This window comes from Lathamus discolor, chromosome 3 (assembly GCF_037157495.1).
Source record: "Lathamus discolor isolate bLatDis1 chromosome 3, bLatDis1.hap1, whole genome shotgun sequence".
Taxonomy (NCBI): domain Eukaryota; kingdom Metazoa; phylum Chordata; class Aves; order Psittaciformes; family Psittacidae; genus Lathamus; species Lathamus discolor.
In genome coordinates this window covers 122,966,913-122,990,165 of record NC_088886.1, presented here as the reverse complement: position 1 = coordinate 122,990,165, position 23,253 = coordinate 122,966,913, and the positions used below count along the sequence as shown (strand labels likewise).

At 39.9% G+C, this 23,253-nt stretch overlaps 1 protein-coding gene across 3 annotated transcripts in view; it reads right to left on the bottom strand.

Annotated features, from left to right (window-relative positions):
- The window catches only part of ADCY5 (adenylate cyclase 5), a 228,165-nt gene that overhangs the window by 102,255 nt on the left and 102,657 nt on the right, over positions 1–23,253 (bottom strand). The gene's annotated exons all lie outside the window — the stretch shown is intronic.

The window sequence follows — 23,253 nt, the reverse complement described above, 5'->3', positions numbered from 1 at the left end:
CAGCCACTATCTGCCAGAGAATTCTAAAGAATTCTCTAACTGCACACAAGTAGTGCTACAGAAGCCAGCTCTGAAAGTTTAAATGCTTCCCTAAGGCACAGTACAATTTAACTATCCCAAAGTAGCAGAATTTATTAGAGAGCGATGCTCTAGATATGCAGTAGATCTCTTTTGCTGACGTTGAGAACAAAAGATTTCTCTGCAAAAATACTTCTGAAACTTTTTTGCATATTCCTTCTATGTGGGACACCTACAAGGAGAAAAAGACATCTATTTTAATCTTTCAGCTAGATTCTGTATTTGGCATAAAGTTACTTGCTGAGAGTGAAGCAGTGGTGTTTTTGCTGAAAACACTAAAAACCGCTTATACCACCTGTGAATGTCCCTGTTCAAGAATTACAGTCAATAAAAACATCACACTGAAGCTATCCATTCTGTGTATCTCAGTGACCATCCCACCTTTCCAGCCCTGGAATGCACTGATCTCATAGACGTGATGCTCTATTCTCTCAGCGGAAAGCCAAACAAGTATTTTGCCCACTTAAGTTTGCCACAGCTGTCACGAGCAATACTGCACAGTGAGTTAGTCAGGGCTCACTTACACTGACCTAGTAAAAATCCATTTGTATCATGACAGAATTCACCCCCTGTAAGTACGTTTATTTCTGATCCATAGAGGTACCTCCGTGCCAAAGACTTCAGCAGCCAAATACAATCTTACAGAAATAAAAGCTCTTCACACAGGACTTCAAACATTAGGTATATTTCTCTGAGGTCATGAAAGTGGATGAAAGCTCCTAGACTTTCAGTGCATGACTCACAGCTGCCAATGGGTAAGCATATTCACACACAAAGTATGTCAAGATAATTTTGAAAACTACAAAATTTGCCCAGTGCATGATAGCTTAGACAATTTAGACAATGACTTCAGTGAAGAAAATGAAGTACAGCTCTGATACCTCAGCAAAATCAGTTATTCTACAAGCGACTGTAAGCACACTTGAGTTTGTGTTTTCTTCATGCCAGTCCCACCTGCCCATGTGCTCACAAGATGGGAAGAGCTATTCAGATAAGACACAATAGGTTTTAATTTAAAAGGTGTTAGTAGAAACCATTGTAATTGAATACAAGTTGGATTAAGAAGCCTGGTTATGCTTTCCAGATATTCCACAATGCCTCTGAAACTAAAGGAAGCTGTAATCAATGAGGAGAAAGGTCGAGAAATGAGCTTAATTAATCTTTCTTATTCTGTTTCCTTCCCTATCTGGTGGAAGGGATGTGATGGAAGGAAGCCAAATGCTTAGCTTTTCTATCATGCCATTTTAAAATTAGTCCACTACATTGAAACACACATGAAATTCCATTTTACATATGCTGACTAACTCAACAAGCAGATACATATGCTGATTTGACCCACAATGGGAGCAGGATTTTTTTTACTTTGCTTTTCTGCATACTTTTTGTTTGTTTGGATTCCATTGTGCCTAGCAGCCATACACAATATAAGCAGAAGAGACTACTGCAGCCCATCCTGCAGGATCCCAGCTCTTCAGTCACCTCTACAGTTGCTACTACCTGTTCTCTCCATCCTCCTTGTCAAGGGGTCCTCTGCCTTTCCCAACAGCCTACATGCTGTCAGCAAACGTACTTCACAGAGCAGTACATTGCGGTTACTTTCAATGGCTATGAGAAAAAATATCCATACTAAATAAGCAAAACCACGAAGATCCCCCCCCACCCCATCACAGCACACCCTGGTCCTTAGTGTTCCTGGGAATATTTCTGGGAGCCTTGGACTCAGATATTGGCAGTGCATCACCCCTTATCTCCCATAGTCATTTAAGCACAGGCGTCACCTCCAGGTCACTGGGAAAACAAAAATATTTATCTAGTTACATGAAAGTCTTATTTATCTGGGAAAAAAGAATGTTCTCCAATTGCTCAGCAGGCAGAAATGAGTGCCCTTAATATGGTCTGTGAGATATAAAAATCATTATTTCCCAAGCAGCTAGAATGTGTGTTTTTGGGGGGTGGTGAGTTAGGTTGGTTATGTTTGTTTGTGTGGGAAGAAATGTAAAATTGGAGAAAGAATGGAATACATATGGATATTTTGGTTTTGATTTAAAGACCTTCTTTTTTTTTTCTTCATTGCTGGATTTAAAATAAAGCTGGGCAGCTTGCCCACAAACTATTCTCCTTCCTATTAACATCCCTATCCCAACATATATTTTTAATAAACAAAACTTGCCAAGCACCACCAGCAAAGTTTGAACTCTTGAACTAAAGCAGTGGCTTGTACCAGATGAGGTGAAGAAGCAGTATTTGTAGCAGACAGCAAAGATTAGTTCAGTGTGAGGTGTCCCTGCCCATGGCAGGGGCGTTGGAACTAGATGATCTTAAGGTCCTTTCCAACCCTAACTATTCTATGATTCTATGATTGCACACAGCCACCACTAATATACAAGTCCATCTATAAGGGATCTCTTTGGATCACAACTGAATACTCTCCCTTAAAAGCTGATGTGCAGTTTTGCCAGCTGTTACAATAAACTAAGATTACTTTTGAATGAGAAAGGTTGCAGAGAAATCTATGGTTTTGTATCCTATGGTCTGGCGGCTTGAGCAGTTAAGCATACTGATCTTTAAACAGATTTTGTTTCAACAGCACAAAACCCATCAGAAGGCGAATTCCCAACCAAATTTTAACTGAGAACAACGGACAGCTTGAAGGCACATTCCTTGGCCTTCATCTTTGTCATACTGAATTTCAGAGGTCTACAGCAATACAATCAAGATTTTATAGAGAAGCTCTAAAAGACTCTTCAGAATTGTTTACAAAGGCAAGTGTAAGACAACCTAACAACAATGGTTACAACTGCCTTTGTTTACAATATAAATTACAAAACACAATTTAGCCTGTCTTTATTTCATTATACACAACCCATCTGCTCTCTGCCTTTGAAGTTACACTACTTCAGTCTTCATGCGTCTTTCATTCTGCCTTCTTTATACTCTTGTTTTTACCCACCCTGGACTTTCTTATCAGCTTCCCAGTCCTGTCTTTCCCCCTAACGCGCACACAAACACACAGCCTCACGAGTGCAGGATCAAACCAAATTATTATTTTTAAATTAGCCAAGATGAACCTCACTCTTTTCCTACAGCTCCAACAGTTTGGTTACACTGCTATTACATGAGCTTTTCACAGCATATGTTACAGGGCACAGTATCTGAAGACACTGCTTTGCAGTGTTTGAAGAAAAACAATTCAAGGTATACTTTTGAGGCATATGTATTGAAAGCATTATCCAAGTCCCGCATCATTAATTTCTGTAAGCATTATGAAATGGCAGGAAGCTGGATTCCTGAATCAAGTTATGCTATAGCTTAAGGTTATTTTTGCCAGGATCTTAAACCTGCTTTTTCTCGCTGTCGAATGTGTAAGATGAATATACTGAAAATATTTGCGTTATGATGCTGTAAAAATTCACGTGTTTAACAGAAACAATCAAATCAACCTCACTTTGCTGGAAATGCACAGTCTGGAAGAGTGTTTTATTTCTGACAATTGAAATAAGCTGGGTCTGCTGAGAATTGGGCAGCAAATAAAGAAAATAAATCCAAACTTCTGTAGCTAGTGGAAAATTTTGAGCCTGTAATTGAGCATGTACACTTATTCTCCCAAAGATTGTTACCAGAGATTATGCAGCTGAATAGGTTTTCTGAGGTGAACTTAAAATAGACCTAATATCATACTAACCTCCCCAAGAGAATACTGTGCACCACAGAAACGGACTTTGAAAAACAGTGAATTACAAATATTTAAAGTAACCTAATCTGAAAAAGACAGACAGAAGAAAATAGGGAGTACTTACTTTCAGAACTTTTTGTAATATGACAAGAAGACAGCAAAGGACTTGGGAGACCTCATGGACTATGTAGCTCGTTGCCCACTTGCCTCTTAAAATACTGTTGTACCCAGAAATTGATATGACAATTCTGTTGATGTTTAAAGGGCATTGAATAGCAGTACGTGCTTTTGTTATATTTTATACAGTATTTCTCTTAACATATCCCAAAGAGACACTTACATTTCCTGGAGTGGACAATATCAATCATGAACAAATTAGCAATCTACTGTCCCTACCATCATCACCTGTTGCATCACTGCTAAATCTTTAGTCGTGGCACTAGATTTTTCATTTGCAAGAACACATACCTGTGCACTTGGCCTTGCCAGTAAGTCCTTCACAAATCAGCACTTGTATTATGTGGAGATTTATTAATATACTTCTAAACAAAATGCATTCATGAAAAATACTTCAAATGTGGAAGATGACTGGATAAATAATTGCTTAAAAAGGAAAAAAAATAGCTGAGAGAGCTTTTGCTATCTACTGAAAACTAGGTAGAAGTATTGCCTTTATGTCTGGGAAATGAGAGCCACATAAAAACAAATAAAGAATTTATCAAGGGATAATAGTAATAAAAAATGGTACAAAGTGGTTTAAAATCTTTCAGAATGTGATCAGATCCACAGCTGTGGTTTGACATCATAGACTGGTTCTTTGCCACGCTACTGTAATGTGATAGCACTTGTTGGTCTAAATCCAATAGGGAGCTCCTAAGCCACTTTTGATATGACAAAGATATTGGATCCAGTTCTCTATTCTTATCAGTTTAACTATATCAACTTATGACAGAACTAGAAAAAACAATTAACTGTATCTCTAAGATCTTATCTCATCAAACACTTCTTAGTGCTTTCTGATAATCAGTCATAAGCAATTATGAGATATCCCTTCAAAAGCAAAGCAGGTGGTCCTTGGCAGATAGCAGTGATAACTGATATATCATCTGGTGCACAGAAGGCCCAAGTGCTCTAATACACATCCTGCTTCAGAGCTGGTAAAAGAGCAGTAAACAGAAATAGAAGTGAAAGGATGGCAAAAGTAAAATTCCAGATATGCAATGCAAAGCCAGGGGAATACAGAAACAGAACAGACTAGAATGAAAGACTTAAATGGGTCTTATCTGCCATTGAACTCCTTCATCCATTGAGATCACCAAGACAGTCTTTAAAAGTAACCAGCTTTTCTGAGAATGTCGAACACCTTTCCTACACAAAAATTGGAAAAGTTTCTGAAAATGGTTCACTCAGAACTTCCAGAAAATAGCCAAACCACAGAATACACCAGCTCAGATATATCTTGTTTGCTTATGAATAAAACCTCTCCAAACCCTTTTCCTTTTTAAGAAACTATTTCAGAAATTTGTAGCAGAAATCAACTGATAAAACCAACTATTTCAGCAATCTGATGCTAAGCCACTGACATAATGCCAGGCATCACATAGGCATCACCAAGAGTACCAAACACAGCTAGGTTTGCCTAGCAATTCTGTTATGACCAGAACCTGGGCAGAAATTTCTCATGTGGTTATCTCTCAGTTTGTTTGCTACTTTCATGTTTAACTAAAAAGTTCAAAATGTCTATGTAAGTTTTGAAAAATGCCAAAAAAATAAAAAAAGACGGGAGGGGGAGAGAGAAGGGTGAGTGTGGTGGAACCTCAGAAGAAGCAGACTCCAAACCAAAAGGGACAGAAGAGCGAAATGGAGATGGAGAAGCAGAGATCAGAACAGGGGGCCAGGACTAGTAAGTTATGGACAGAGAAGCCAAAACATCTTCACTTTTCCTGGAGTGATTACACATTTCTTTCTTATAGAACCTGAAATCAAACCACAATTTTTTTTCCTCCATTGTTTTCTTTTGCCTTCAAAAATATTCTGCTCAATAACAAGCTACATGTACAGTCACTTCACCTGGCAGGTCTGCAAAGAAACCAGTGGTCCCTGTTGCTACACCTTGCTGCAAGTACTAAACACTGTGCTTGTCCTGGGACTACCTTAAACATAGAAAGTGAATTGAGGCTGCAGAAGCCACTTAAGTGCTGAATAGTGCTCATCAGCTCACAGGCAAGTTTTTATCAGTTTCAGACAAGGCTCAGTAGGCAATGTGTCACATTTCCTAACATGAGTGCCCAAATTCACAGATTCAATTTGCCTTTAAAATACCACTTTCACAGTATAATATTGCTATATCTCATTATCAGCACTGAACAGATTAGGAAGAACTATCTTAAAAATGGCTGTTCAATTAGTTCAGAGCAAGCTGTGCTCCTTTCAAAGAGACAATTTAGGACATCAACACCAAGTTTATTGGACTTCCAATAAGTATTTGATATAAGTGAATATCCAGGACTCTGACTCCATGAAGCACATTTAGCTTCCTCACCATTTCCTACCACTCCGGAAGGGTCAGATGCTAGCATCTAATCAAGATTTCATCCAGGTATGTACACATCAGGTCTAACCAACAGGAATTAAAATAGTAGAAGTTATCTATCTACAATAATTAAGGAAGAAAATTAGAGATTGAAAACAACAGAATCAAGAAAAAAAGGTTGGGTTTCTTCCCATGCCTTTGTTTAGTTCAAGCAATGTGAGCAGGGTGATTTTTGAGGGGAAGTGTAAAGAAAGAAAGACCTAAAGAGTACATTGTCCTAAGTCTACCATCCTGCATACTATCATAAAAGCCAGAAGTAGTGGAAGTCAGTGTAGCTGACACTGAAAAATAAAGAAACTTGGTTGATCATGAGGAGCCTCTTTGCAAGAATGCCTTCTCAGCTCTGCTTCTCAATTTGAGTGCCTAACATCAGCTCCAGCATCAAAGGAACAAAAAAGGCACTTGGCAATAACAGTTTCCACTTCAGGGAGAAAAAGGTCAGCCCTTGATCTGAATGCAGATAGAAATGTGCTCAAGTACACTGACTCCTGAAGTGTCTGGAAGCAGTCAAAGATCCCCGACATCGAAAATTGTCTTATTAACAGCAGGTGCGATTCCCTCAGGGGAGGTGAATAACCCTCTGCCATGGCATCTCAATTTTTCTCCAGCTCTGCAGAGCTGCCTCAGTCCAACTACAGTTAAATTTCACCCAGCAGGTGTTTGATCAAGCCTCTATTTAGCTACTCGGGCTGTAACAGCTGTATCAAACAGAAAACACACATTTCTTCAAGCTGTCTTATGATTAAAGACAGGTAGTCTACATCTCTGCTCATCTAAGTATGAAAGGTTTCTATTTCTGTGCTCCAGTGTTCTTTCACATAGCTTAAATAGTAATCCATCACCAGCAGGCACTAGGCAATTAAATACTTTTGGTCCTTCTAAACTATTTCCAGTTTCATCATGCCAAACTTCTGAAGACTCGATAGAGAACACAACACAGGAAGCAGAGCAAGAAGGACAAGACGAGAATTTACTATGCTCATGAGAAAGGTTTTAGGTGAGTGGACAGTGGTCCCAGACCTTCACCTCTGTCCTAAATACATACCATGGGCATGTCCATAGTATTTTTAAACAACTACACTTGACACCTGCAGAGTGTCACCTACTGATCAAGGAACTAATGCTGTTTCTATACTGTGCTGTCACTTGAAGCCAGGCCGGTCTAAGGAGAACCCAAGGATGCAAGGTATTGCCAGAGCTCCTCTGTTACCAGAAGGGGCAGATTGAAGAATTTACAGGAAAGTCCTTTCTTCTCCTTCAAGGAAGGAGGTTGAATTCCCAGCTCCAAGTTTGAATCCTTGCAACTGCCTACCAAAGGGAGGCTGGATGCCTGTCCTCTCATGCAGAGTAGCTCTGATTTCCAGAAGCTCCCTGCTGAGCCAAGAGCAGTCTTGTTTCAGCTCATGAATTATATCCTAAAACTATACCGGCTTTTAAAAAAGGCTAAATTCTGCTACTGCTGAGTCTGCACAACTCAGGTAAGTACACTAAGGGAGCATACTCCCATACTTATGGGCGACACTGTCTCTTCCTGTTCTTATTTGAGAGGTCCAAAAGACTATTACCTTCTCAAAACAGGGCAAAAGACTCTCTATCATTGAGTAGCTTATAATTAACAGATGTGTTGCCAGTACATGCTGGTTAAGGTATTAAGGAGTCAAAACCACGAATGGATGCAAGTTTGCTGCTTAAGATGGCTGTCTTAAAGATTTTAATGACTATTCACTTTTGTACTCTTCTGTGAAGTTCATAGAATCACAGACTAACTGAGATTGGAAGTGAACTGTGAAGGGTTGCCTAGTCCAGCCTCCTCTCAAGCAAGTTAGAGCAGGTTGTCCAGGACCTTGTCCAGTTAGATTTTGAGTATCTCCAGGGATGGAGAGTCTAGAACCTGTCTGGGCAATTTAATCCACTGTTCAGCCACCTTACAGTAAAAATGTGTTTTCTTATGCTCAGAAATTGCTATTGTTTATTGCAAGAATGCCTTTCTAAGTGATTATCAGATACATACTCTCAGTATAGTATTCTTTCAGAATTTTTAAAACTTTGTTTCTAATACTTTCTTTAACCTGGAAATGATCTTAATGTTTTTCCTTTCCCTCCTCCAGAGTCCCATACTTCTGGGACAGAGGCTTCTTTACTGCCTCAATATCAAAAGGTGGAGACCTCATAGCAGCCTTCCAGTACCTGAAGGGGGCCTATAAGGACGCTGGGGAGGGACTCTTCATTAGAGACTGTAGTGATAGGACAAGGGGTAACGGGTTAAAACTTACACAGGGGAAGTTTAGATTGGATATAAGGAGGAAGTTCTTTACTGTAAGGGTGGTGAGGCACTGGAATGGGTTGACCAGGGAAGCTGCGAATGCTCCATCCCTGGCAGTGTTCAAGGCCAGGCTGGACAGAGCCTTGGGTGAGATAGTTTAGTGTGAGGTGTCCCTGCCCATGGCAGGGGGGTTGGAACTAGACGATCTTAAGGTCCTTTCCAATCTTAACTATTCTATGATTCTATGATGCTATGATTTTCCCCCTCAGTATGATTGCTATATGGGTCTTCAGAGAAACAACAAATATTTGATTAATTCTCTCTCTACCTTTTACCTCATGTAGTCAAGAAGTTTGTGGTAAGATTCAAAAAATATGGACACCATCACAAGCACTTCGTTCACACAGAACAGAATTTATTTAATCATTGAAGCTATCCCCACTAATTTTTACAACTATCACTGTTTTTTGGTTTTTTTTTTTTTTTTACAGAAAACAGTATGTTTCTGAAAAGAACTTTTTTTCCATATACTCCCCTTCCACCACAGCCTGCTGTAATCTGTAGGCTCAAACTACACATTTTTTCTGCCCACCTGAGTATAATTCTAGTCCTTATCTGTTTGGACAAGGCATACAGAAAATGGAGTTACAATCCAGACCTCCAGGATTAAGATCAACCATGATTTTAGCACTTCTAGGATACCTTATATTCACCAGATACTATCAGACAAGGTCCTCTTTCATTTATATTTTGGTAAATCAGTCCTTCCTGTCTGTCATTTGGCTGTTATCTCCCTTTCTCACCGTGATAACAAAACCTACTTTTAATTACTGTACAGCACCTGATTTAAAACCATTTTGTGCACTTTCAAGGTATGCACATTGGAAATACTCTCCAGATCCTGTGCTGCAGGACTCAGTCATTAATCCATTTAAGCAGCATGAAGTGATAGGGAAGTCAAATTCAAATTCAAGCAGGAGCTAAAAAAATAGTTGCTTTTTTCTCCTGGCCCCAGAGGGAAATAGATTTTTGGCATTTGTGCCCACACACTCAAAGATTTTCAGGCGTATAACTGTCACCAGTTTATTCAGATGCTTAGATGAGGTGGTTGTAGGAGCTGAAATTCTGTATCTGTATAAAAAGTTAAATTTCTCAAAGCACTTTAAACAAATGAGCTGCTCCTACAGTAAAGCTTAGTCTTTGGGCATCCAAAATCAAGTGTAATTTGTGTACTTTTTTAAAATCACAGAAAAACTTACTTCTTGTTCCCCTGCATTTTCTAGCCAAGCAATTATAACCCGAGTTCTGGTGGAGACAGACAGAGAGAGGTATTAGCAAACACAGTGAGGGTCACTGCTCAGAAGTGAAGAGGCTGTTGATTTTATTTCCCACTGGAATCTACTGGGAATAAATGAACTACAGGATTCCAGAAGAACAGCTTGTTCTCCAGGTTTTGCTCTGTTCAAACAGGAAAAACAGAAGTTATTAAAATACATACACAGCACAAGGACTGAAAACAGGCTGTGAGGTGTTCTCAAAATCACAAGCATAACTCTAGACCAGTGTGGGCCAAAGCAAATGTCTTTACTCTTCTTATTCCTTTACAGCTCCTTGATATTATTCTTATTGTTAGCAGTGGTGTGTCAGTATTGCTGGCCATGCTGCTGCCCTCATCATACTATCACAGACTGCCCATATCTCAGATGTTTCCACTCAAACTAAACCTTCATAGTGGTTCCAACAAGGAAGCTAATGACTGAGTAAATAAAGGGTGGCAGTCCACTTCAAACTGGGTGAGTCTTTCAAACCAGCACACAAACCACCATGTATTGCTACCTCTGCTAAATGGGCAAAACTCCAATCCTTAGACTTCAGAGAAAGATACTTCAAGAAATCCTGCATTAGGCCAATCTATAACTAGAAGAACACAACATACCTCAGAAATCACATTACATTGGTATTGATTCTTCAGTATGATGGTTAATGTTAATTAACTATCCTTTGCTGTAATAAATGCAACATGTAAGCAGGGGAGGAGGGGGCACTGATCTTAGGCAGTCTTCTTGGTACTCATTTGTTACAATCTTTTCCCTAGCTCCAAACTCTAGATTTAGTTTCTGCTTCTAGCTGTAGGAAGGATGGAGTTAATTTTGTATCATGAGAAACTGCACTAACAAGTGTTATATGATTTCCTACTTGATCATTAATGTGTCAAATTCAGCATAATAAACCCTTCAGCAGTTTAAGAAAATACAAAAGACTTGTCACAGAGATAATTTTAAGAACACGACAATCACGTATAAATCGAGAAAAAAGAAGTGATGCTACTTTGTACAGCTGGATCTACAAGAATTAATTTTCCACCTTCACGCAGTAGAAGCAACTGCTTCTTCAAGAAGTTTTTTCTCTTTTTTTTTCAATTTCTTGAAACTTTCTGAGCTTTCAGTCTTGTGCAGAACTCAGCTGAATCATAGAGTCAGTCAAAGTGACAATTCGATGCTTTTCAGGAACCAGGCAATGGTCTGGTATACATTAAGTTATGATCTATATTTCTTCGTTTATCACAACCTAATAAAACTATATCAAGAAGTGGTAAGGAAGCAGAACTAACACAGTCATTTTCCATCCACATTGTGCTATCTCTTAAATGCCAAGCTACTACTACCAGTGTATCTGCAGAGCCTGAGTATATTGCAGTCTAAACTGTAAGCAAGTTACTGCGGGCCAGTTTTCTAATAGAGCATTCAAATGCAAGAGATAATGCCAGGATCTCTACAAGCAGTAGGAGGACAGTATTCCAGGTGCAGTTTGCACTCCTGAGTTTGGAAACATCTGCACAATCAGATAAAGAGCCTTTTATAAGCAGTACCAAGTTAATGAATTTCTCCAAAGTGTAAAGAGAGCCACAGAGCAGAGATCCTTAAGAGGCAGCACACTGACAAGTGAGGGCTATAATTTTGTGGGAGGAATTTCACTGTAACTGTTTTTTCTTCACCCATTGTTTCTTCTGGTGGATATCTCCACTAGCTGTATCTTTCCTAGAAAGAGGGCCACGAGACCAGCCAGGGTTTGCAGGCTTCAGGGTCTACTTGGCCGTGCAACCAAACCAGGCAATCAGTACATGTTCAATATAATCTTTCTCAAGAGAAAGACATCCATTACAAAAAAAGGTCAGGACTTAAGAAAAGAGAGTTTTCAAATATATCTCAGAAGGCTTCCTCTTTTTCTCATTCTGAAAAAAGGATAAACTAAGCCCTTTGGGTATACATAGAAAGAAGGTCTTTTGGCAATGGACTGGGTACCCCCACTAAACACATGTTTATACAGCCAACAATTTCACTAGTGAAGTGAGCAGACAATACTTAGGTGACCTCATCTGATAGTGATGGACAAGACTGTCCTATCTTGTTCACTCACTTCTTCGCTCGTACACTACTTGATTTATTTGTAGTAGCAATATGTTAACATCATCTGACAGCTACTATTAAAGTGTCACAAGCATGTGTATGCAACAGCACAGACACTCCAGGGAATCTGCTGCAGGTCACTATCTTCTCAGACACAGAAACAAGAGGAGGGATGGGAAATACCTTACAAAACAGAAATCTTCTACTACCCCCTACTATTAACAGAAAGCTGACAAACAGGAAAAAGTACTAATAAGGCCAAACACATGCAGAAGACATGGCAACATTAAGACAAAATGAACACTGCAAGTTTTCCCACCTGTATACTGTATATTCCTGCCTGTATACTGGCAATTAAAACAACCCAGCAAAACCAAAACTAAACCCAACCATCAAAAGACCACTGTTCCACCCAGGTACCCAGTACAAGAAGCTGGGCAGACAAATAGTGTTGCTGCATTTAGTAGGTGGGTGATAATGGGCTTTCAGAATTCTGTAAAACATAAAAAAAACCCAATCCTTTCTCTTTACTTTCTTTACAGCAGTCAACAAATGTGGTGATTAAATGGCATACATTTGGTTGATGACATTTCCTGCCTCCATGACTCCTCAAGTACTTACAGGTCTATTCTTATACCACCCACAAAAATGAGAGATGTTGCCCTCATGTCTCTTATATACAGAGCAAGCAAAGAACTTGTCCAAGGTCACAGAAGAAAACAGAGGCAAACCCAAGATTTGCTTACAGATTTCCCAAGCACCAGATTGCCCAACACTTTAACAAAAGCATTCACCAGCTTCTTCTCTGTCTCAGTCTCTGTGAGAACAGCTATACAGGAAGAACCAAGCAAAATATTCTTGCTACATCACATGAAGTCAGTAGTGTATGAACTCTGAGAAGGGAAAGTGATTCCAGGTCCATAACTCATAATGGGATGGAAACACTTGACAGCTGTAAAAATCTCAGATAATGTGAAATAAAGCCATTGTGATCTAAAGAAAAACAGCTTCATGAAAAGAACCAGAGAATTATTTCTGTTCTGCATCAGACAGAGCTTTCATCTGCAAGTATGAGGAGGACATGCAGGAACCTCACTGGCCCCGTTTCAGCCTCAATGCAACCATAAAGCAGTTTTTCCATAGTATCAAAAGGACTATGGGTCAGAATGATAGCCACTATATCCAATGGAATTCAGTGAACCATGTAGCAGTATAATACTGTTAATTTTTCAAGGAAAGCTGAAAATAGCCTCCAGAAAGAGAATCTGAGCTGGGATGTTTATCAGCTGATCTGCCAAACAAGTCAAACCTCTTAAGACATCTGTTCTAGTAATAAAACTTTGCCCCTTCTTTCCCTACTTTAAAAAGTTCATACTGCAAAACACTACTTTCTATCATATGAATAAAAAAATGTAACCTAATTTTTTTTGTTGCTTAGGTGAATTGACTTGAGTTGGCTGGTGTGGTCTGCTAATGACAAAACGTAGCAACACTGATAATCAGGCAGGGAGTACAAAACAAGGACAAAATAAGGTGCTGCTCAGTTGGTACCTGTGCCACCAGTGTGATGTGGTTTGCTATAGATTTCACCACACAGTGCCTATCAAATGTACAGCTGGAAAGGCTACCACATTTTCTCACATCAAAGTACTTAAGCCCATCCTAACAGGGCACAGGTGCAACAGTTTTCCACAACAGTAAGGCCAAGGCAAAAGGCTGATTCAAAACATTTACCCAGGAGACTTGTACCTGTGGCAGCAGTAGTTTCTGCAGAAACACAGCAGGGCAGGGACTAAATCCTCCTGGAAAAACCTGCAACATGGTGCACTTTGCTTAGCCACTGCCATCACTGTCCTCCGAGCACATTTTCCTGTGCCTGGCACCATCAGCAGAACAGCTGATACTCCCAGGATTAACAGGGAAACAAGCTGTAACCTATTAACTGCATAATCTACCTTCTCTCCTTCCAATGCCAATATGGTTAAAAAAAAAGTATGGGTCAGATTTGCACAAGTATTTAGGCCAGATGTGCAGATAAGCAGCTAAACTATTTAGACATACATTAAATCACATTAAGTGCCTATCTGCACCTTTTTAAACTGAGCTTCTTTCTCTTTATCAGATTCATAGTAATTTAATAGAAGCTGATTAGAAATGAAGGTCTGCAGGGCCAACACACAAAGTTTACTTCAGTTCACTCAAAGCCACAAAGACAGCCATAAGCTACTTGTTGCTGTGTGAGCAGAGACCCAGTGCATGCATAGAGATGCCAAGCAAGTAAACCAGGAAGATCTGGACACTTGTGTCATGGGGGACACAAATTATGAGTGTGAGCTCCACAGAGAAACAGGCGATGAGGCTGATGATGGCTATGCTAGCATGCTGCAGCCCGCTACATCTCAAGCTGTGTCTTGGCTTTGAGTCCTGCTAAGGGGTAAAAGTATACTAAAAACAAAGGCCAAATAAAACATGCTTTAATTCACAGCCATTAAAACCCCAGCTGTAAATATAACTGAAGCATGTTTCTTTTTAAAGAAGCAACACAAGGCTTTCCCCCTCCAGTCCTGTTGACTTCAAAGGCTTCAAAAGTAACTTGATGCCACCACGAGAGGCAAAGCTGCCATTAAGTGCAGACTCCCACAGTCACAGAGCTTTTAAGGTCCCAAATTCTGTTTTGATTCTTTACCTTCAAATTAATTAAAACAATACAAAGAAATAAGAAAAATAAGATGGGATGTAGTTTCCAACATGGCTGTCTGAATGCCTGCAGGTATGAAAGAGCTGCTGTTTACAGGACATGATCTTACAAATACTTCTGATACCCTCCTGTGAGGACCATCACTCCTCACCACTGCAAGGCTTATCACACATTATTTCTTATGTCCCTGTACCCTCTTTTATTAGTTTATGCTACCAGTCTTGATCAAATTCAGAACCCACAGAAACCCCTTTACAGTAGCTCCTCCAACATGCACATCACAGCCCAGTGAGCTTTGCACATCAACAGAAACCGAGTTTCTGCATCCGCATCACACACACAGACTTGGGGACTCCCTGAATTCAGCTACAGGCACTGGATGTCTTGCCCTTATCCCTAATTTAGCCTCATGAAACCCACTCTGCCCAGGTAAGCTGGTAAGTTTAGGTGATTAAAGGCAATGGGGGACAAGGCACCCACCACATTGCACTGTGATGTGTCAATACTGCCAGCTCTTTTGCCTTTGAAAATCAGCCAGAGCACAAGTCCTTGCATTGTCAGTACTGCACCCAGCCTAGCCTAAGAGCTACTGCTACATCCAAGTTCTCAGCTACAGAAAACTAATAGCTAGAGGGAACAGGGAGGGAAGGAAAAAAATAGTACCAGAAAAGGGACTGAGCCCCGTGGCTATCATGTACTTGGATGAAAGATTGATTCCTTGCTTATGCTGATGATGTTTTGGTACAGAGTGCACACGAACAAGGCATTCCCAAGCTTTTAATTTATTATGGTGTTCTTAAAAAGCACAAACATAAAAGTTACTTTTCAGGCTTTCTTGCCCCTGTGCATTTGAAAACAAGCCACATCGAACCTCCTTGGCCACGGCTGGGTCTGTGGAGAGAAGAATCAATCCAGACACCAGCCCCTCCTTCCTTTTCAATTCTCTATCAAACAAATAGGAATGTAGGGACATGAAAGAACCTGAGGACCAAACAGCTGAGCATACTCATGCCTTCAAAGTGAGCATTTAAAATGACCAAGTAACTATTCCTTAGGTCAAACTAGACCAAATGCAAGTCTGCATATAAAAGTAACTTGTAAAGGTGGATGCTAATCGCAAAAGCTTAACTTCAAAAGAAGCACTCAAGGATGCTTCCCAATCCTGTCAGTGCAATACACAGACATCTTGCAATCTTTCAGTGATGGTAATTGGGACAGTAGAGGACAGAGAACAGACAATCTTGAGGAACAAGGCTGTAATCCAGCCACGCTTGCACATGCATCTACACCATTCTCTGACCAAGAGCTGATGGAATATATTGAGCAGTTAAGAGAGAATAAAAATAATAAGATTATTTTTTTTAGCACATAATGACAGCACAGAATACTTCAGCCCAGTTTACAGTTTGTTACTGTGTAACAAACTATATTACAACATCCAGCACAGTGTAGCTCCAGTCTTAATCTTAGGGAGAACAGCTTAACAACAATTCATTACAATCAGCATGGCCCACCAGCGGTAGCACGGAAAGGCTGGTGGAAGCAGAGTATACATAGTGCAATTACTCTTCATGATTTAACCCTGTGGTCCTTTTCCTTGGGCAAAGGCTATCTTGGTGCCTTCAGTGGGAGTTCAGTCAGAGTAAACCCTTAATTAAAAAAAAAAAAAAAAAATCAATGCAATTGTAGCAGCATAAAGAAAGCCATTTCCTATCATCTACCCCTAAGATTTCAAGCTGTTGAATCCACCCTACCACACCAAACTCCAACCAACTTGCTAAGTTGCAGTATGCAGCCATGAAGGCTACCTTCAAATAGCAACCTCAAATATTACTTCTTTCTTCCAGGCCAGCCTTGTCTTCCCCAGAGATATATTTTCCTATGACAATGAATAAACCTAGTTTGTGTTTTGTTTTAAAGCAATCTGTAAAATAGAAACAGTGAAAATAAATAACAAACAGACAAAGCCTTTTCCCTTAAATCTTTCCAACATAAAATAGGAAAGCACGCGTTTCCAGGCCAGCAGGATTTTCTTGGTTTATTTGTTTATTTTAACAAAAGTAATTCAGAAAGCATGAGAGCAGGACGTACTGGTACCAACTATGTTATCGCAGCAGTGCTGCAATTTCCCATAGCCCACACTATCTGCATGGCCTCTGTTTCTTTCTGGTCATGAATTCAGAAACAATGAAAAAGCTGAATAAAATCAGGCGCCTTGACGAATAGCGGAATGTAGAAATCCTGTATTTGACCAGGGCTTCCTGGCTGGTGCCTATACAGAAAAAGCTTGGCGTGGGAGATGCCTGAAAAACTTACAGTTCAGAAGTCACACAAAAATTGCAAAGCCCCGAACCCAACCTTATCACCAGTCTCAAATTTTCTTTACTACCCTTCATCTGCAAAGGGTGTGGGGTGTGTTGAGTATGTCTAGAGGGTATTAACAGGCAGAACAAGTGAACACCGCGGACGATGCGGACAGGCAGAAAGCCAAGCAGGTGTCCCAATGACAGTAGTGACTCTCCTAAATGGAGCTCAGGACCTTGTTAATGCAGCCACATGAATGCTAGCTGGCCTGGACAGGCTCACGTCTCCCTGCAAAACATCTTTCAGATGTAGCCTAGTTCTCTATGCTGAGGTCAGAGAGCTCTTCCGCAGCTGTGGATTAATGGCTGGCCCTGAGCAGGGCACCTTAAACAGCAGGAACAAGAAATGTCAGGGTGTGACTAGCTGAGCCTCGCCTTCTTTGAAAGTCAGTGCAATTTCACATTGACTAGCAGCCCTGAATGATGACTGAATGGCACACCTGAGAACATGCCAGGTTGGACAGAGCCTTGGGTGACATGGTTTAGTGTGAGGTGTCCCTGCCCAGGGCAGGGGGGGTTGGAACTAGATGATCTTAAGGTCCTTTCCAACCCTAACTATTCTATGATTCTATGGTGGGGAAAACCCCACAAGAGTTCATTTAGTTTTAATAGAGAAATCTGCATTTCCCCAGATCAGGGAAGGGAAAATTGTGAAGGGATGAACCTACCGTACTCTATCATTGCCCAAGTCTAGAAGACAACAAGTTAGGAGCAGCACCATAAAGAGCTCACAGTGTAATTTCCCTCCAGACTACTCTAAACTTGGAATGGGGTGTTTTCCAGATTTATTGCTTCTCTGATTTCACAACAAATTAGCTCCATGTACCATTACAAGAACTGCTTTGCTGTCAGCCCTGAAGGCTTAATTTGGGGTCTGGGAAGCAGAGGGCTCTTCCCTTCTCACACATTGTCAACAGCCATACAAGGTTTTGAACACTGAGTTCCACCCGCGTCTGTCCTTGTACAACCCCAGTGAAGCCTTTCACAAGGTTGGACAGGTGTAAAATTACAGGAATTGACCTAAGACAGCACTTACAAGACAAAGCTGGGAAAAAAGAAAAAGCTGTTGCTCTGACAGTGTATATCAGACTTGACCTGACTGAGAGATCTCGGGTTCTTTTTTTTTAAAAAGAACATCAACGTATCGAATCAGAATGAATATAACTGAAGGAAAGGGGTAGGAGGAAAAAGAATTGCTGCCAAGAGTCAACGTAATACTACTGTTTTTATGGAGCATGTGCTCCCTCTAAAAGTGGTCCGATAAGCTAGTGCGACAGCCACCCTGCTACTCAAGCACTGTGAGAATGTAAAATAGATGGTTAGAAACTGGGACCCTGGTATCGCAGGCAATCTTTCACAGATTTATGTAGGTGACTCTTGAATTTAATTATCTTTTCTCATCTCTAGTACGCAGATCTCTCACTGATCGTAAATACTATGCATCAAACTAGCAGAAAAACAGCTCCTCTTGGGTGTCTGTTCTAGCTGTTGTAATGCTCATATCGGCAGGCAAACAGGAGTAAAGGCTTTATATTAAAATAATCCAAGTTAGACTTGGATTTAGTTGCATGCACTAACTGGAAAGATTGTTCCAAAACTGCAGGAGCCCTAAATATGCTGGGTACGCAAGCAAGCAAGCATGCTGTCATGATGCTGACAGGTGATGCATTTGTGCAGTGAATACATGCAAGCAAGAAGCAGCTGGAAACATATTGTAGCATGTGCTCTACACAAATCTAATCTCCACTAATATTCCTAGAATTCCAGCTGCAGGCTAGCTGGGTGCCACTGAGTGACAACTTTGGTATAAATTTTTGTTTGTGACTAAAGGGCAGATATTTGAGGAGGGGCCAGCATAGGCTACCTTAAAATTACATTGTTCGGAAGAGGTAGAAACAATACTCAAACTGTCACCTCAAAATTACGCACAGCCAGGGTTTTTTTATTTTGCTTGAACACTGTCCTCTGGTTTAACTTTGTCTTCTCCCTTTCTCAGCTGTCTCATTTATATATAAAACAGGGTATACAAATGTATTTTAAAATACTCAGCATTAGGTTTTTTGTAAATAAGGAGAAGATACTTTCTTTTAACTTCCCTTTGTGAGAGAAACCCTCCATTCCTCTATTAACCCCTTCTTCTTACACATCCAGTTTGAGTTAATTCACAGGAGTGGCTAACCAGACCTGTATGCAGTATTCCCATCACTGCAAAGTCTTGCTTGCTGTCTGACAGAGCTACTAATCTCCTCTTGTATTGGGAGTACTTCACTGAATGCATCCCAGGGTCATACTTGTCTTTCACAGCTGCATCACTATAGCAGCTTAGTCATTCTTGGTCTGACTCATGCACTGTGGTCTTTCTTCACTTCTGTCATTTCCAGCTGATGAAGGCTGAGTGCAGAGCTGAAATGAAATCTAACATGATTTAACAACTATCAACTTGTAAGACCCTACTTCCAAGAAGAAAGAGTGCACAACCATAAAACAAGATTTAAGCCCAAGGTTTCTGTCAACTAACATCACAACTAAAAATCACCCAGAAAAGCATCCTGACAGTTCACTTAGATTAATTTTTTTCAAATATGCATCTATATTTCAATATCCTCCAGACATACGGCATCCTCTCCAATATGATGCATTCATTAAAATGCTTGGCAGTTTAATGTACCACTGTTTACCTGGTTTATGATTTCTTTACCCATTTTCACCCTTCCCTCTATTTGAACATGCTTAAAACTTACATTTAGATGTGACAATTGCACCATCACTTCTCCATATCTCTTAGCAGTGCTCCTTTCACCTTTTCTCTCCCTCTCCCATGCTGATCTGCAGTACTGTCCCCAGGCAAAACAATTATTCACCTTTAATCCATTCCTAGGTGGTCTTTAACTTCAATCCAATTTGGCAGCTGCTGCTGTTTCCTTGCTCTATTTTTATCTCTGTAAATATGTTAAGGCAGGCAAAATAAGAAGAAGTGTAGCAATTAGGTGGGTAGTTAAATGACATGGTGTGATGAAGAAAGTCAAAGTCTGTAACACTTGAGAGCCTCACCTAATCTAAGCCAGCATAAAACTGAACAGGGGGCAGAAATGCTGAGCCAATGACAGGTGAGGTACTGCTCACAGTTCTGCACAAGTGTGGTATCATTCCTAGGAAATAATGAGACACAGGTAGTGTGCTTGTATCATGTGCAGTTAGAAATTACCAGCTTTCAGTTCACCTCATGGTTTTGATTATTGCTCAGATCCATTTTTTTTATTTTTCTTCAGTAAGGTCAGTTCTAAGAAATAATACAAACTGATCCACACTAATGAACCGCGAAGCAATCACAGAGCATGGAATCTATTGGCAGCGTCTTTGGAATTAAATATTTACTGGATACATTTCTATTCCAAGGACTTTGCCAGAAGGAGACAGAAGGCATGTAAAGCCAGCCTTTTCCAAAGCAAGCATAAAACCTCACACATATAATGCCACACAGCCCCCACTGAGAGATCACAGGAACCTGGCTGCCTCAGAGATCGTTCATCTGAAAGGAAAAACAAGAGTGGACTGGCAGGCTGGGAGGCACATCAGACAGCCATCTCAGCTGTGGTGTGCCAAGGAATAGCTGATTTGACCCTGCCCCTTGCTCCTTTTTCTCAAGCAAACAGTGCTTGCTCTGCTGAGGCAGAGCTCCAGCAAATGTTTACATTACTGCATGATTAAGGTAAGGTTTAAAAATACCTTGTTGAAGATTTTACTCTACATGTGATGAGAGCTTGTGATTGCCATCATGCTCTGAAACCAGCTGCTTACTTTTGTTATCACCTTCCTTCTCCCATAGCAACCCTTTCCAATCAAGTAATGCTAACTGATCTTGGAAATCAATCAAACTCCCATTATGTTTACACACAATAGACCACCATGACTCACTTTCAGTTACAGCCCTTGAGCTCCAAACACTGGTTTAAAACAGGCCACAGATTATTATAATCATGTTTACACATGAAATATAATATGCCAACACATCAAAATATTGTCAATATTTATTTCACATAAATCCATCCCAAAAACTGAAGTGAAAACTTAATGAAACATTAGAACTGAGGCAGGCTGGGAAAACAAGTAGAAACGAATATTTGAATTAAACACAAATAATTAATGGATGAAGATTAAAAAAGCTGAGTATCAAAGAGAGAGAGAGTTGTCCCAAATGAATTGGGTTGCTTCAAAAAAACCAGTAAGGCATGAGAAGTGAAAATTTTCATGGGCCACGGAAGACATCAAGACCAAAGAGAAAGGATGGCAGACTGCCCTTAGAGGCAGGAGAGCGTAGTGCAGTGCAAACCTGTATAATAAGAGGAAAAAAGTCTAGCTACATAGAAAACCAGCAAATGAGTAACACGCCTTGCTTTCAAAGGATAAAAAGTTAAAACTAGATGGCCAAGCACCATGGCAAGATGAAGTATGTTTCTATGTAAGTGGAAAATGGACATGCCATTTAACTACCATTCCTCAAGGAAAAAGTATATGTATGTAGAAAGGGGTTACTTTATGTTGAAGGGCAGGAAAGAATCTTTACAAGCAGACTAAGCTCATTAAGAAACTCCATGTTTCATCTCTCACTGAGGAATTATTTTTTTTTTTCCTAATAGAGATGGGGAGAAATTGAGCCAATTTCTGCATCATTTAGAACCTTTTCTGAGAGATTCTGCTCTGTCCTATGCAATGCAAGCTTGGATGGATTTCAGTGGGAGTTAGCAAGTGAGGCTTGCAAACAAATGTCAGGAAGGAACTCCATGTTATTTTTACTTAATCTTAATTTTCCACGTGAAGTCATCTGTGGCAGTTTTGTTCCTGCTGGAACCCTGCCGTCCATGGGAGTTTCAGGTATCTCAAATTAAGCACTGCACAAACAAAGAGGCTGACATATTTGAAAGTTAAAAGCCCTTACCTCCATGCCTAAGTTCCAATCTGTGTAATGTGGGATGCTACAAAATAAACCTGAAGTGTTCAGGAGTCAGTTCCTATTTCTATAGCTAACTTTTAACGGTAATAATTTGTACTTTCAGTTTTGAAGCACTTCTCTCAGTTCTGTGAGTTCCCACTAAAACCCACTAAATGTGAAAAATCTGACACTAAGATGAATTCAGTAGCTCTCAAGGGCGCGTTTAGAATGTGAGAACAAATAGATTATTAACGTTACTTACTAGTCATCTCTTCTCTTCCTATGGGCTAGATAACATCTTTTGTTAGGAGTTTGCACAGCACTCACTACATTAAGGTCCTGATCCCTAACTGCATATTTATAGTGTAATAGAAAAATAAGGACTGTAGTGAACTAATTAGCAGTTCTCTATCTCAGTCCCCACCTAACACAAACACACATTTTGTGGGCATAAGATTGTTTCACAACATCAGTTATTCTTACAGTCAATCTCTGGTGTTACCTTTACAATTTATCTACAGAAATCATCTAAAAAACATTATCTTTTAATTACTAAGTCATTTTAATTGACTTTGGATCTTGTTCCCAGTTTCTAGAATTGTTAGGGTCTTATTCTCATAGACGTAAGAATAACTTTTATTGCCAAAAGAATTTGCAGCACTTCATAGTTTTTTACTCTGGCTTAAAGAATACATGCAAAATAGCATCCATTTTTAATTGTTTCTTATTTAGTTTCCTCCTTATTATTCAAGTTTGTCCAAGTTGAGTTAAAGCCTATACAGAACTGAATACCAATGAAAGGCAGCTTGATTTTGTGTTGAAATGTATGAAAATACTTGTAATAGAAGCATACGTAATCAACACAAAAATCAATGCAAGTCTGATCAGTATTCAGTAATTTATCATGGATGATAACAGATACAATAAAAGGTGCAAGAAACTCTTCAAAGTAAAATTAGGTGATAAACTGCACACAGAAGGAAGCATCTTCCTAACCTCCACTGCTCACCATTATTTATGGTCTAAAGCATAGAAGGTTTTCTCTATAAGGAAAAAAGGGGGAACCTACCAGTGGACATGTTCCAAACCTTAGGTAGGCACTATTTTGTTCAGTTCTCATCACTTGTCTAAAAAGGGACGCAGCTGAAGTAAAACAGGATCTGTGACAGAACATGCCTGCTAATAATGAGAAGTATTATTTGCTATCCTTTTCCTTGTAATTCTGACATATGTTCTATTAGATCACCA